Source organism: Phaseolus vulgaris, chromosome 2 (assembly GCF_051622355.1).
Source record: "Phaseolus vulgaris cultivar YP4 chromosome 2, ASM5162235v1, whole genome shotgun sequence".
Taxonomy (NCBI): domain Eukaryota; kingdom Viridiplantae; phylum Streptophyta; class Magnoliopsida; order Fabales; family Fabaceae; genus Phaseolus; species Phaseolus vulgaris.
In genome coordinates, this window is record NC_143499.1 from 14,023,115 (window position 1) to 14,036,315 (window position 13,201).

Genomic DNA, 13,201 nt, shown 5'->3' on the forward strand with positions numbered 1-13,201 from the left:
GAAAGAGGAGGTCAGAATCTTAGAGAGAAGGGAGAGAAAAGGAAAAATGGAACAAAAATGAACTTACTCTATCAAAGATTTTGATCGGGCAATATAGTAGATCTTGATGTCAAGAGTCTAATGGTGGACTCCGATCGTCAAACTGATGAGCGAGGAGGTCAGAATCTTAGAGAGAAGAAAGAGGAAAGGAAAAAGAAACTTGTAGAGAGATGATGATTCTTTTAAAATGAAACCTGAATAACTAAATTTCTATTTATATAGCTTTTTCTCTTTTAATAATAAAATATTCAGGTACCATTTTAATTGTATCATTTCTACTCCAAGACTATTTTTCTCAGTCCTTACGAAGAATCTTATGGAAATTATTAAGAATTAACATGTGAGTTTGTATATGAATTTTATATTTCATTATTTTTTTTACTAAAATTGAGTTGGATAATTTTAACTTTGATAAAAAAAAGAGTCAACTAAAAATAAAAAGTTAAGGTTGCATAAAGGAAGTTTTCTCATCAAATTATGGTTCAAGGGTCTAATAGTAGGGTAAAAAACATATTTTTTTTGTCAAGTATAATAAAAGGAAATAATTATTGTGATAACTTATCGATGTTTCAAATAAACTTAAGAAAAGTGATGATTTCGAGTAAGATAGCATACAATTAGACCTATATAAAAATTATTCTCAAATTATTAGTAATTTGATTAGGTTAGAAGATATATGAGACTTATTGAAAGATGAACTAAAATAGTTAAATGTTTCATTCAAAAGAGCTACTAAAATATTATTTTTTTTCTTAAGTGCGTACTCATCATATTCTAATATGAAAATACCACCAAACAGTAACTATAAGCCAATTTTCTATGGTTCGTCTAATATGGATAACAGTAGAAAAAAGGCAAAAACAATCACACAAAAAATTAAAGAAAAATGGTCAAGTATGAAATCTCATCATCTCCCATGACATCATCACAATTATGATATCATTAAATGTGGTGTAATAAACTAAATGTTAGGAATTAGTTTATTCCAATTTCTATAGAATGTCAACCAAATAAACAAAATAATAAAAGAAAAATAACACCTTGATAATTAAAACAAATAACACCTTCTTCTACATGACGGAAGGTAAATACTAATGGAGGAAGAAGAGATAATTACATATTAAAATTTGATGTGGTTTGATTGATGTATTAATGAATTTTAATTTTTGTTTATGAAGAAATTTAATTTATCATAAATATTATAATTCAATAATTTTTTCTTAAACTAACACTTACTCAAATACTATTTAAATGTTCAATTTAAAATTATTTTAAAATATATAATATCGTATTTATATAATAATTATCGTTATAACTGAAATTTATAAAAACATGCCTTAGATTAATCAGGAATACACTTGAATATTGTTTTTCGTTGCAGAACAGAACAATCACTAGATGGTTTCATCACTCAGTTCATATATCAATAAACCTTAATAGATCAGACAACCTACTAGCAGTGTGTCAAATAGTCTAGAAACCTTGAAGACAAGTTTTTATTGAACCATTAACAACAAAAGAAAAACTATTGACTCGATGTTTGTCAAAATAAATGTTAATTAATATAGATGTAATGTCTTTGTTGTATAATTTTGTGATTATTAACTTTATTAAATTTGGTAAATGACTAAGTATATGTATTCTAAAATCTTCATTTTATATTTACTCATTTAATAATTTAACTTCAAATTATAATTTAAAACATTTCACTTTAATTACTACATAATAATTTTATGTAGGTTGTGGAGGTGTAAAGCCTTGCCTTCTGCTGTTTTCTTGGTCTGGAAGGTGATGGAAAATAGGATTGCGACTAGGGTTAATTTGGTAAGGCGCGGGGTGGTGGTTGAAAACCTTGTATGCTGCTTGTGTGGGAAGGTTGAAGAGTCGCCGAGTCACTTGTTCTCCGTCTGTGACTTTTCTTGGAGGGTCTGGTGTCTTTGCTTGAGTGACTTGGAGTGTCATTCGTAATCCATTTGGATCCTATGCAAAATTTTATCCAATTCAGGTTGAGTCAGACATCTGTTTCAGTTAATGATGTTTGGGGGGCAATTTGGGTTGAAATTGTGAGTGAAATTTGGAAGCATAGAAACTCGGTCGTCTTTAATGGAGGAGTGGCAAATGTGTTAGAAGTTTTTGCCTCAACGCAAGTAAAGGTGTGGTCTTGGATTGCTGCAAAGTCCCGCGAAGTTTATTTTTCCTACCCCTGTTGGGTTCTGGATCATTTGGCATGTATACGGCTGATTCGGTAAAGCTAGTTAGCGCTTGGTTTGGTTGGTCCTTTGTCCGGCAGTTTTGCGTGTCGAGTTAGGAGTTGGATTCTGTGTGTTTTTGTAAAAGAGTTGGAGCACCCCTAAAATGGTTTCCATTTATTTATTTATTTTTTATTGCTGATAAAAAAAAACATAATAATTTTATAGTTTTAATTATTATTATTATATATATTTATATATATCCAAAGTCCTATCTATAATTATACATTTATACATATATTCCTGTATTTATATACATATTTTGGTGGTAAGATTGTAACTCGATTACATATTCCTAAAAGAGACTAGTTAATTAGGTGGCATAATGTATACAATGAATTAACATGAGTAGATGGTGTGGAGATAGTGAATGTGACACTAATGAAACCAGTAACAAAATTTGTAGTTGAACCTTCAGAAAGTGTCAGAAGTGATGATCTATATCCTTCAAAGGTTATTGTATTGTTCTGAGTGTTTACGCTCTATTGCAGACAAGAAAATATAACTAGATTATGATGAGTCATTTATACACTCAAATGACATGTATAAACTCCACTTCTTATAAATATCACTTTTTCTATCTCAAAAGAACCACACTCCTTTCCAATAACAACAACGGTCTTACAATGTTTAACAAAAAATAAAATTAGAAACATCTCACTCAATAAAATAGTATAAAAAATGATAAATATCTCCTCCATGTTATCGAATTTGAAAAATAAATAAAAAATTGACACAAATTCAAAATTGATATCTCGTCTCCCTCAGAAATAATTTTATCACACCTAAGCGTTTTTTTAGTGGCTCCACCATATTTATAGCCACCCTTTATTAATTATTACTTGGTTAAATAACAATCTTACTTTTATGACTAAATTCATAATTTATTGGGTATATATAAGTTTCAAATTAGTTTTAAGTCTATCCTTAGTTAGAGATATGAATAAAAAAAATCCCTAGTGCACTCCTACAATCTTATCCTTAATAAAATAAATTCACCACGTTTTTCTTTAGCTTTAGTTATATAAACATAAGCACCAAAATTCATTAGAATTGAAAACACTCAATCAAATAACTTTTCAATTTATATGTATTACGTTTTTATATATTATGTTTTGTGCATTAGATACTTTTCAATTCACACACGCATATAATATAATATATATATATATATATATAATTATATAAAAATTATTAGATATTTTATATTATATTTAAATGGTAAGATATTTGAGGAAGTATACATGGATATTCCCTATGGTTACAAAACAAGAATAAAATGATTTGTTTGCAAGTTAAATACATCTATATATAATTGAGATAAATTTCTCGACAATGGTTTTTGCAAATTCTTTTCCACCTTATTACTACATGGTTTTACACGGTCTAAAAATGAGATTACTCTCTATTTACTCATGATTCAAGTTTTTCATTAGTCATTTTGTTTCCTTGAGTCAAAGAAAATATACTTCATATTTTCTTGATGATATTGATTTTAGTTAGTAAGCCAACTTCATTACTTAACGATTCCAATTTTAAACTTAGTCTTAATGATGATAGCCCTATTGGGGATCTTTCTATGTATAAAAGATTAATTGGAAGAGTTGTATATTTGACCATTTCCAGACCAGACATTACTTTTGCAATTCACAAGCTTAGTGAGTACATGCGGATTCATTAACTACACATTTAGTTGTAATCATCTTTTATGTACTTGAAGTTCACTTTAGGTCAAGGTCTCTTTTTCTTAGACAATAACAAATTTCATCTTTCAAGATATGCTAATGCAGATTAGACAGTTGTTTATATACATGAAAATCAAACACTGACTTTTGTGTACCTTAGTGATTATCTAATTTCTTGAAAGTCTGCCAAACAAGGCATTGTGTCCAAATCTTTAGCAGATCGTGCTTTATCTTTATTGATAGTGAAGTAGGTTGACTACAATGATTACTCAAACATTCTAAAGTTTCAATTGACACAATAACATTCTTTTGTGATAACAAATATATAATGCATTTTACTTCTAATCTCTCTCACCATGAAAGATCCAAACATATAGATATCAATTGTCACTTCATTCATAAACTTGTTTAAAACAATTTTTTTATTATCATTCATGTTAAAACCGAACATCAAATATGTGATATATTCACAAAGTCTTGTTACTACTATTTTCAATCATTTCATTGACAAGTTAAGAATCACTAACATTTTTTCTTTAACTTGAAAAGATATTATGATAAAATATAATTAGATTATAAATATTATATATAATAATTAATCTTGTTAATATGTTTGATTAATAAATCATTTTATATTTTTATCTGGTCGCCTTATACATAAATTCTTTCGGCGCTATAGTCCTAGAATGTTCTCCTAATGGATTGTAGTGATTCATTTTATATTTTATAACGATAAGTTAATCATGTTTTTCTTGAAAAAATCATAAATGAGATGACGAAGAACTATGCATGATATTGGTAATGAAGAAAACAGCAAGCCCTATAAAAGAATATGAGCATTCATGAAACAAAAACAAAATGTTGAAACTAAATAACAAGAAAAATAAATTTAAATAATAGATATAAAATGAATTTGTGTAAGAAATGGAAAAAATTGTTGATGAAAAAATGAGCATAAATAATCTTTTTGTTATTTTCCAGTTTAGACGTTACATAGTGATTTTTTATCACCTTAGACTACAGTGTATATACATTCCTATTCATTCATCGATTAAAAACTAAATTTAAAGTGTTGTCTCTGAAAGAAAAAATTCCATATTCATAGAATTTGTATATTGAATATTTTGTAGTAAATTTTTTAAAAATGGGAAAAACAAAAGAGAAGAGAGTTAAAGGTGGATATAGTATACGGTTGGTATTGAGAATGACGTTGTCGTGAACTCTTATGTGAATTGGTTGAGCCAGCAGATCTGCAGGAACAGTACCAACAACGTTTATGGTTTACAACTATTCATGAATTAATGCTTTTCGTAAACCCAAAACTCTTTGGTTGTTCGGTCCACTTCAGGTGGTTGAAGTCTTAAACTGAATCTCAGGTAAGTCTCTTTCACACTACACTCATTTTGCTTAATTAATCACCCATTTATATTATCTTCAAATCAAACTTCTATACTTTTTTTATTTCATTATCTCATTAAATAATATTGTCTTCAATAAAAACCAAGATCAAAGATATACATTAAAGACAGTAAAATTAGTTTGAATATTTCATTCAAAATATATTACATGAAAGTGATAGATGAAGTTAACAATTAAATATAATTAAATTTAAAGACATAAAATAACTAATGACTATATTAACTAAATTAGACATTATTTCATAGACTAAAAAATTATTAATATTTAGAATAATTTTTATTATTAATAAAAATTTATAAAATAATTTTTAAATGGTATCTAAATTAGTTACTCAAGTTTTAATTACAAATATTTTAGATTAGTCTCTAAAAAATTAATAGAGACTGATTTAGAATATAAGTAATAAATAAATAAAATCTTAGTAGCTAATGGTTAAATATCAATTTAGAAACTATTTTATAAATTTTTTTTAATAATAAAAACTACTTAAATACTAATATTTTTTAATTTAGTTAATATAATAATTAATTATTTTAATATCTAAAATTAGTTTTATTTCATAATTTGTTTTAGTATTCTAATGCGCTTTTTTTAATATATATATTACTAATTACTACTTCAATTTTTCCTTTGAAATTTTTGATAATTTTTAAATTGATGATTGTTTATTTATTTTAATATAATAATTACAATTTCATTTTATAAATAAGATGTTACAATGATCTAAATTCCTTTTTCATTGATAATAAATTAATTTGATAAGACCATATTATTCAAACATAATTAATCATTACAAATTAAAAATTAATCAATTAAATAGAAGAACAATATATATATTTAGGAAAATATATATTATTAGATGTGCTGGAAGAAACGTATAATAATTATACCATTAAATGTGCATCAATTACGAAAAATGAAATAAGGAAGGGTGTGGAGATATTTTAATATTATTTTAGTTATTATTTAATATATGTAATAAAACTTTAAATTACATATAAATTAGATTGAATAGGTAAATTTACTACAAACTATGAACAGAAATAAATGTTAAGTTTTAATTTTAAAAAATAATTAATAAATTAGGTTGATTTAAGATACCAACATATAATGTATTATTGGAAACTTTACAAAAATAATTTAAAAAATGGATAAAATTAAAAAATACAAAAAATAGTAAATCATATTTATAAATATAATTTTATTTTAAACAAGTCATATTTGTAAATATGGTTCTTATCTTATTGTTTGAAATTGAAAATAAAGTTGCCGTAGTATAACTTTTTATTACTGTTAGTATTGCTGTTGTAACTCAATCTATTTTTAGTGGTCTTTTTTGTTTGTAACATTCTTAGTCTCTTATAGCACACAAACAAGAAAATATGGTAAGGAAAAAAGTTATATAAGGAAAAAAGTTATATGCTTTTACTTTCAAAGATAAATATATTTAAATTTATAGCACACAAACAAGAAAATATGGTAAGAAAAAAAGTTATATGCTTTTATCTTTCAAAGATAATTATATTTAAATTTTTATTCTTAGTCATTTATACACATCACAAAATCAAGAATCTTTCATAACATGTGTAATCTATAAACCATACTAAAATATTATTGAAATGTATTTCAAAACACTTACTTTATTCTTGCAACATATATACATCGTATTGAACTCAGAGGTGTGCATGTGTCATACTTTGCATCTTCAACAAAACTACACTAATATCAACTAAATTTACTCATGGCATTGGTAAATTTTTATGATCGATTAAACTAGCTATCTTTTAAACTGCAAACTCATTCATTGGAACCTTCCTCGACTCTCATGACCTGATAATCTTCATCATCTATATAATTTTAATATATCAGTAGAGTTATGATATCTATTTAGTACGAAACTCGATTTCAATACATATTTTATTCATCTCAACGTACATCCCTGGAAATAATAATGTTTATATCATACTTCATATCATATACAAGCATTTCATCATAAATTTCCATCCATACATATCCATCTAACTTAAATCAAATTCCAATAAATTAAAAATTTATCATACATTACATTATAAAAATGTTCAAATACAATATATTGGTCAAATATTTTAAAAAAATAATGAAAGATAAACACATTTTAACATATAGAAATATTTAAAAACATGTTTTTTCAAAGTTAAAAAACGCTCTCTTATTTAGCCAGATTTTGTCTCGCCCTATCGAATTAAGCACATGCTACAATTCGCTCAATCACCATTATGCTCACCTAGGCAAAGACTTTAGCACAACCAACCACTTTTACTCGTCCAACAAACAAAACGTTCACCCAATGACTACTCCAATGGGATTTTTTAAAATAACATTTCATCCAGTGAGAGTTGGCTCGTCCAATGGCCGAAACACTAAGAGTTTTTATTTAAAAGGCTCGCCCAACAACCAAAGCTCTCAGATTTTTAATTCCACGAATTTTGCGCAATAAGAGCTTGGCTTGCACAATGATCAAACAACTGTGAGTTCCCATTTAAAAGACTCACCCAACAACCAAAGCTCTTATATTTTTAATAAATTAAATTTCACTAAATTAGTGAATTTCCACAATCCAGAAAAGATGTAAAAGAATACATAGGTATAAATTAGTTTAATATGATTTTAAGTTCATTCCTTCTACATAATATTGAATATATTATCTCAAACTAACTACATCTTGAACCAATATACCCAAATTATAGAAAGCTAACATCCATATTTTGGTTTCAAAATTATCCAAGGAATAAATTCAAGGTGAATTCCTTTAATTAAAAATAATCAATTCAAAATCAAATCAAGATAAACTTATTTAAATCACAATCAACCAGAGAAAATATAAGATAAATTTTTTAACTTAAAAGAATCAACCAAAACACCAGTCCCTGCAAGAAATTCAGGATAGTGTAACCAAATGTTGATGTGGGTTTGTCAGCAATAGGTGTCATAGAAGAGTCTTTTTCCTTGTGTTTGGGAGATCATGATAGCATGTGTATCTGGTTTGGTGTATGGAATCCAATTCTTGTATACGAGTTGGAGCACCTCTCAAGTGTTCCATGTTATTTAATTTAATTAATTATTTGTCAATAAAAAAATCATTTAGATCGTCACTAACATCCCTATTTTATCACATCTAAAAACTATAATATGCATGAAATATAAAAATAAATATTTACATATATACATCTCTTTCATACAATATTTCAAAATATATCCCTTTTCATAGGAATTTTAAATATTTACATCAAATTAAAAATAAAATATTCAAAAGAAAATAAACATTTTCATCTTTTCACTGTGGAGTTCTCTCACATGTAGCTTCATATGCTCCCGTGTAAATATTTACGATCATTACAGATAAAGAAAACAAAACACAACATAAATAACAAGGTAAGCTAACTGATGACTTATTTTATGGAAAGTGCACCGTGTTGTCATAAGTAATAATTTATCCATAAGGACGGATATCAAATCCACAAGGAACAGTTGAATAATCAAGTATAAGATTTGGTAAATAGAAAACAAAATGATAAAGTTTGTTGGGAGTTTGTTATAATGATTGCAAGAATTGTAAATAAAACAAGTTAAAGAGTTTGTTGGTTTAATTGGAAAAATTGGGATTGATGTTCTTCCTTCTCACTCTGTTGTATTTTGAATAGCATGGTAATATTCTATCATTTGATTGATGTTGATGCCCATATAAAAGTCATTTATATCAATTTCTCGCATATAAAATTATTAAGAGAGTGTCCTAAATATTGATTCCTTGCATCTTTATAAAGACTTCTTATCATTACGATTAGATGTTGATAGCAATTAATATTTCAAATATATTTCTAGCATTCAAATATGTTAAGCATTATCATTTGGGTAAAAAACTTAGAAGTACTTTCCAGTCAAATCTAAGGATATCGATCATGGTAAACAAACATTGCAAATAAAATTACAATACTAATTATCAATCAAGAACAAAATATTATATTTAAATATCACCTTAATACATAAGAGTTTGAACAGATTACTCCTAAACCCAAATGGTAGAATTAGCCACTCATGTTGGCCATTACAAGCATGAAAAACAAGAAAAGAAGATTCAGGATGTTTCTTCTTGACGATTTCCTCCTCTAGGGTTTTTAACACCTTTTATTCTATCAATTGATGTCTAGGGGTGTGCCTCACGCCTCATATTTAACCTAGTTGGGCTTTGGCTAAGTGACTTCTCGCCTGGGCGAGTTGGACGAAAAAAAGCCCAACGTCTTTGGAGTAGCGAGATCCTTTAGGAGCTTCTGGCTTGGGTGAGCTTGAACGAGTACTGGAGCGTTCAGCTGTCCCTTTCTTGCTTTGTCTATTCTCTTTTTGCCCTTTCATCTTCATTCCTCCCTAGAATCTTGAAATCAACACAAATTTGGGAATAAATCGTTCTTATTCAAATTATAATTACAAAATATGTAAAAAGGTTTAAATTCATAAATTAGGGGTTATATTATAGTTATTTTATCAATTAATATCCATAAGTGCCTATATTTTAATATGAAATATTACTGAAATATGATACTAATCACTAACTATTTTTAAAACTTCTCATATAAATGTAAATATTAATAACAAGCATAAATTCATGAATTCTCATACATGTGCACAGAGCAATCAAGTGTCTAAAAATAATTCATCAATCATATTTCTCATGTCAGACTTCTACTGACTTACATCTAGAGACTTGAGAATGTCATACTAGCCACTTTGAATCCACACATCCATGCGCAAAATAATCTTAATATCAAATCACCTTGTATGATAGGATTAATTCATATCTCCTGAAAGACCAAGTTCTTTTTCACACCTAGACAAAATCATATGAACCTCCTTCGACTCTCACCACTTGAATAACCCCATCTATGTGATTCCATTATATCAGTAGAGTTAGATCGTCTCTTTCACAAAACACTCACAAATCAATACACTATCCTAACAACCTTAACACATTATTTCCTTTCATAAAAATACTATGTCTCGGTAACATTTTCACATCATTGCATACTTCACATTTCACGTGATTCAAAATTAGGGATGGCATTGCGGTCAGCCCGCAACCCGCTACCGAAAAGCGTGGGGCAGGCTCACTAATCTAGCTCGCTAACCCACTTAGGCTCGCTCCACATAACCGGCAGCTCGCGCGAGCCAACAGCTGGGCGGGTTGGGACGGGTTGACCTGCATAAATAAAAATATAATTATTTTATTTTTTCTGCAAAAAAAAAATCATATCTCACTCACTCATTATTGCAGTGTGACCTTTATTTTATTTTATTTTAAAAAAATTGAATTTAATGTACTAAAAATTAAATGTATTATTTTAATCATCTAAAGGAGTTAATATTAAGAGTGACAATAGATTTAGTTTTAAGTAAAATCTTCTATTTAAATTTTTTTAATAAAAAAGATAATATAATGAAGAGATTTTAATAAGATACTCTTTAATAAATTAATCATCTTCATTAAAATATTTTGTAATAAAACTTCGATCAGATACTCTGATACCTTTACATACATATAGAGGGAAAATAGATGCAAAACAAAACTTTAATTATTTTTAAAGCCTTCTAACAACCCTCATACTTGAATTCATATTTTTTTCTTAATTGAATTAATAGAAATATGGATAAAATTTTAATATTTTAGCAGGAGAATTAATTTCTTTTTATAATTAATAATTTTTTAAAAATATTTTCCTTATGCGGGCTGATCCGCTGACTACCTCTTATGCGGAGCGGGCTAGCCCGCATTGTCATCCTTATTCAAAATCATACCACTTAATCACACCAAATCTTAGAAAGAAAACAAACCAAAAATTTATTAAAATTTTAAATAAACACATAAAACTAAAGAATTTTCAATTAAATATATAATTAAAATTCACATGTAAATTAATTAAAAACAATAAACAATAATAAAAGAGAAACACAAAAGCAAATCTTAAAAATTTAAGTTTTTCTCCTTAAAAAATTTATTTAGCTTGAGCGAAAATGAATATCGCTTGAGCGAAAATCCTCTCGCTTAGACGAAAATGGGTCTCGCTTGAGCGATATCCTCTCGTTTGAGCAAAAATAAGTTTGGAACTCACTGTCTCAAGCTAGCTTAAGCGAGAAAAGCCTCACCTAAGCAAAAATACCTTGCTTAAGCGAGATATGCAAAATAAAACTACGTAAAACTGTTAAAATTCAAGCTTTTCAACAAATTTTTCATACACAAACATATTAGACCCAAAATAATGACATTTTCCTGCTCATAATTGGATGGTAATTATGATAAAACTAATTTGTCAATATGTAATACCATATATATATATATATATTCAACATCTCTAAATCAAAATCAATAACCAATACTCACAATTTCTTAACTCCAATTATATCATAAAACAATTCAACTCATTTATACTATCATTTCTATACTTTCAATCTCAATCAAAACACATTCAATGACTATATTCATATCACAATAAAAAAAATCTAAAATTTTACAATTTAATCTCAATCAACATTCTAATTTTTCTTAAATACAAACAACCCCACAAGAAAGTTTGAGCCTGATGATCACATCACCGCAGTCCAAATCTTCTACGCTAGGATTCTAATTGAAAATTTAAACTAGCTTGCCTTACCTGAGTTTGAACATGTGCTAAGTAAGAGTTCCAATCCTACAAAAGCTTAAGGGTAGCTTAATCTGCACCCCATAGTCTTGATAAAAAATATAACTATATCTAGGACTCTAAGTCAACAAAGACTAATCTTGAATATTAAGGAAATAATAATTATCAAATTATATGCAATTATTGTATGCAATATTTGACGATATTGTACCTAATTATATGCAATTAATTTAATAATTATAGAATCTCATGATTAGTATCCTACCTAATTAGATTGTAATTGGGGGGAGAGAAACTCCCTATATATTTCCTATACATGAAGTGATGTAATATACACATAAGAGAATAAGAAACATCTCTTATTCTTACCATTTTTTATCATTTTCTTATATGGTATCAGAGCCATTTCGAGCCTATCCTAGCGAATATTTGTTGGGTTTATCAGGTCACCCGCCATCGGGCCGTTATCGGACCACCCATAACATATATTCCACGCACGAGTTGGTAGCCTCGGCGTGAGGGGGGTGTGTTGGAGATCCCACATCGACTAGAGATTAGAGCCTTTCATAGTATATAAGTGGGTGCAAACCTTACCTCATTGAGTCAGTTTTATGAGGTTGAGTTAGGCTTAAAGCCCACTTCTTAATATGGTATCAGAGTCATTTCGAGCCTATCTTAGCGAATATTTGTTGGGTTTATCAGGTCACCCGCCATCGGGCCGTTATCGGACCACCCATAACATATATCTCCACGCACGAGTTGGTAGCCTCGGCGTGAGGGGGGTGTGTTGAAGATCCCACATCGACTAGAGATTAGAGCCTTTCATAGTATATAAGTGGGTGCAAACCTCACCTCATTGAGCCGATTTTATGAGGTTGAGTTAGGCTTAAAGTCCACTTCTTAATATTGAAGCTAAAAATGTCAAATGCAAAGTCTAAATTGAGACAAACCTAACAAGTTCAAAATTTGACTTAAAGAAAAAAAGTAAAAATGAATTTACTCTATATGATATTCTGATCAACAATCTTGTAGTCTTTGTTGCTAGGAGTCCAATGATAGACTCTGATCGCCAATCTGATAGGAGGTCAAAACTTTAGAGAGAAGGTAGAAGAAAAGAAAAGAAATTTTTTAAAGAGATGGT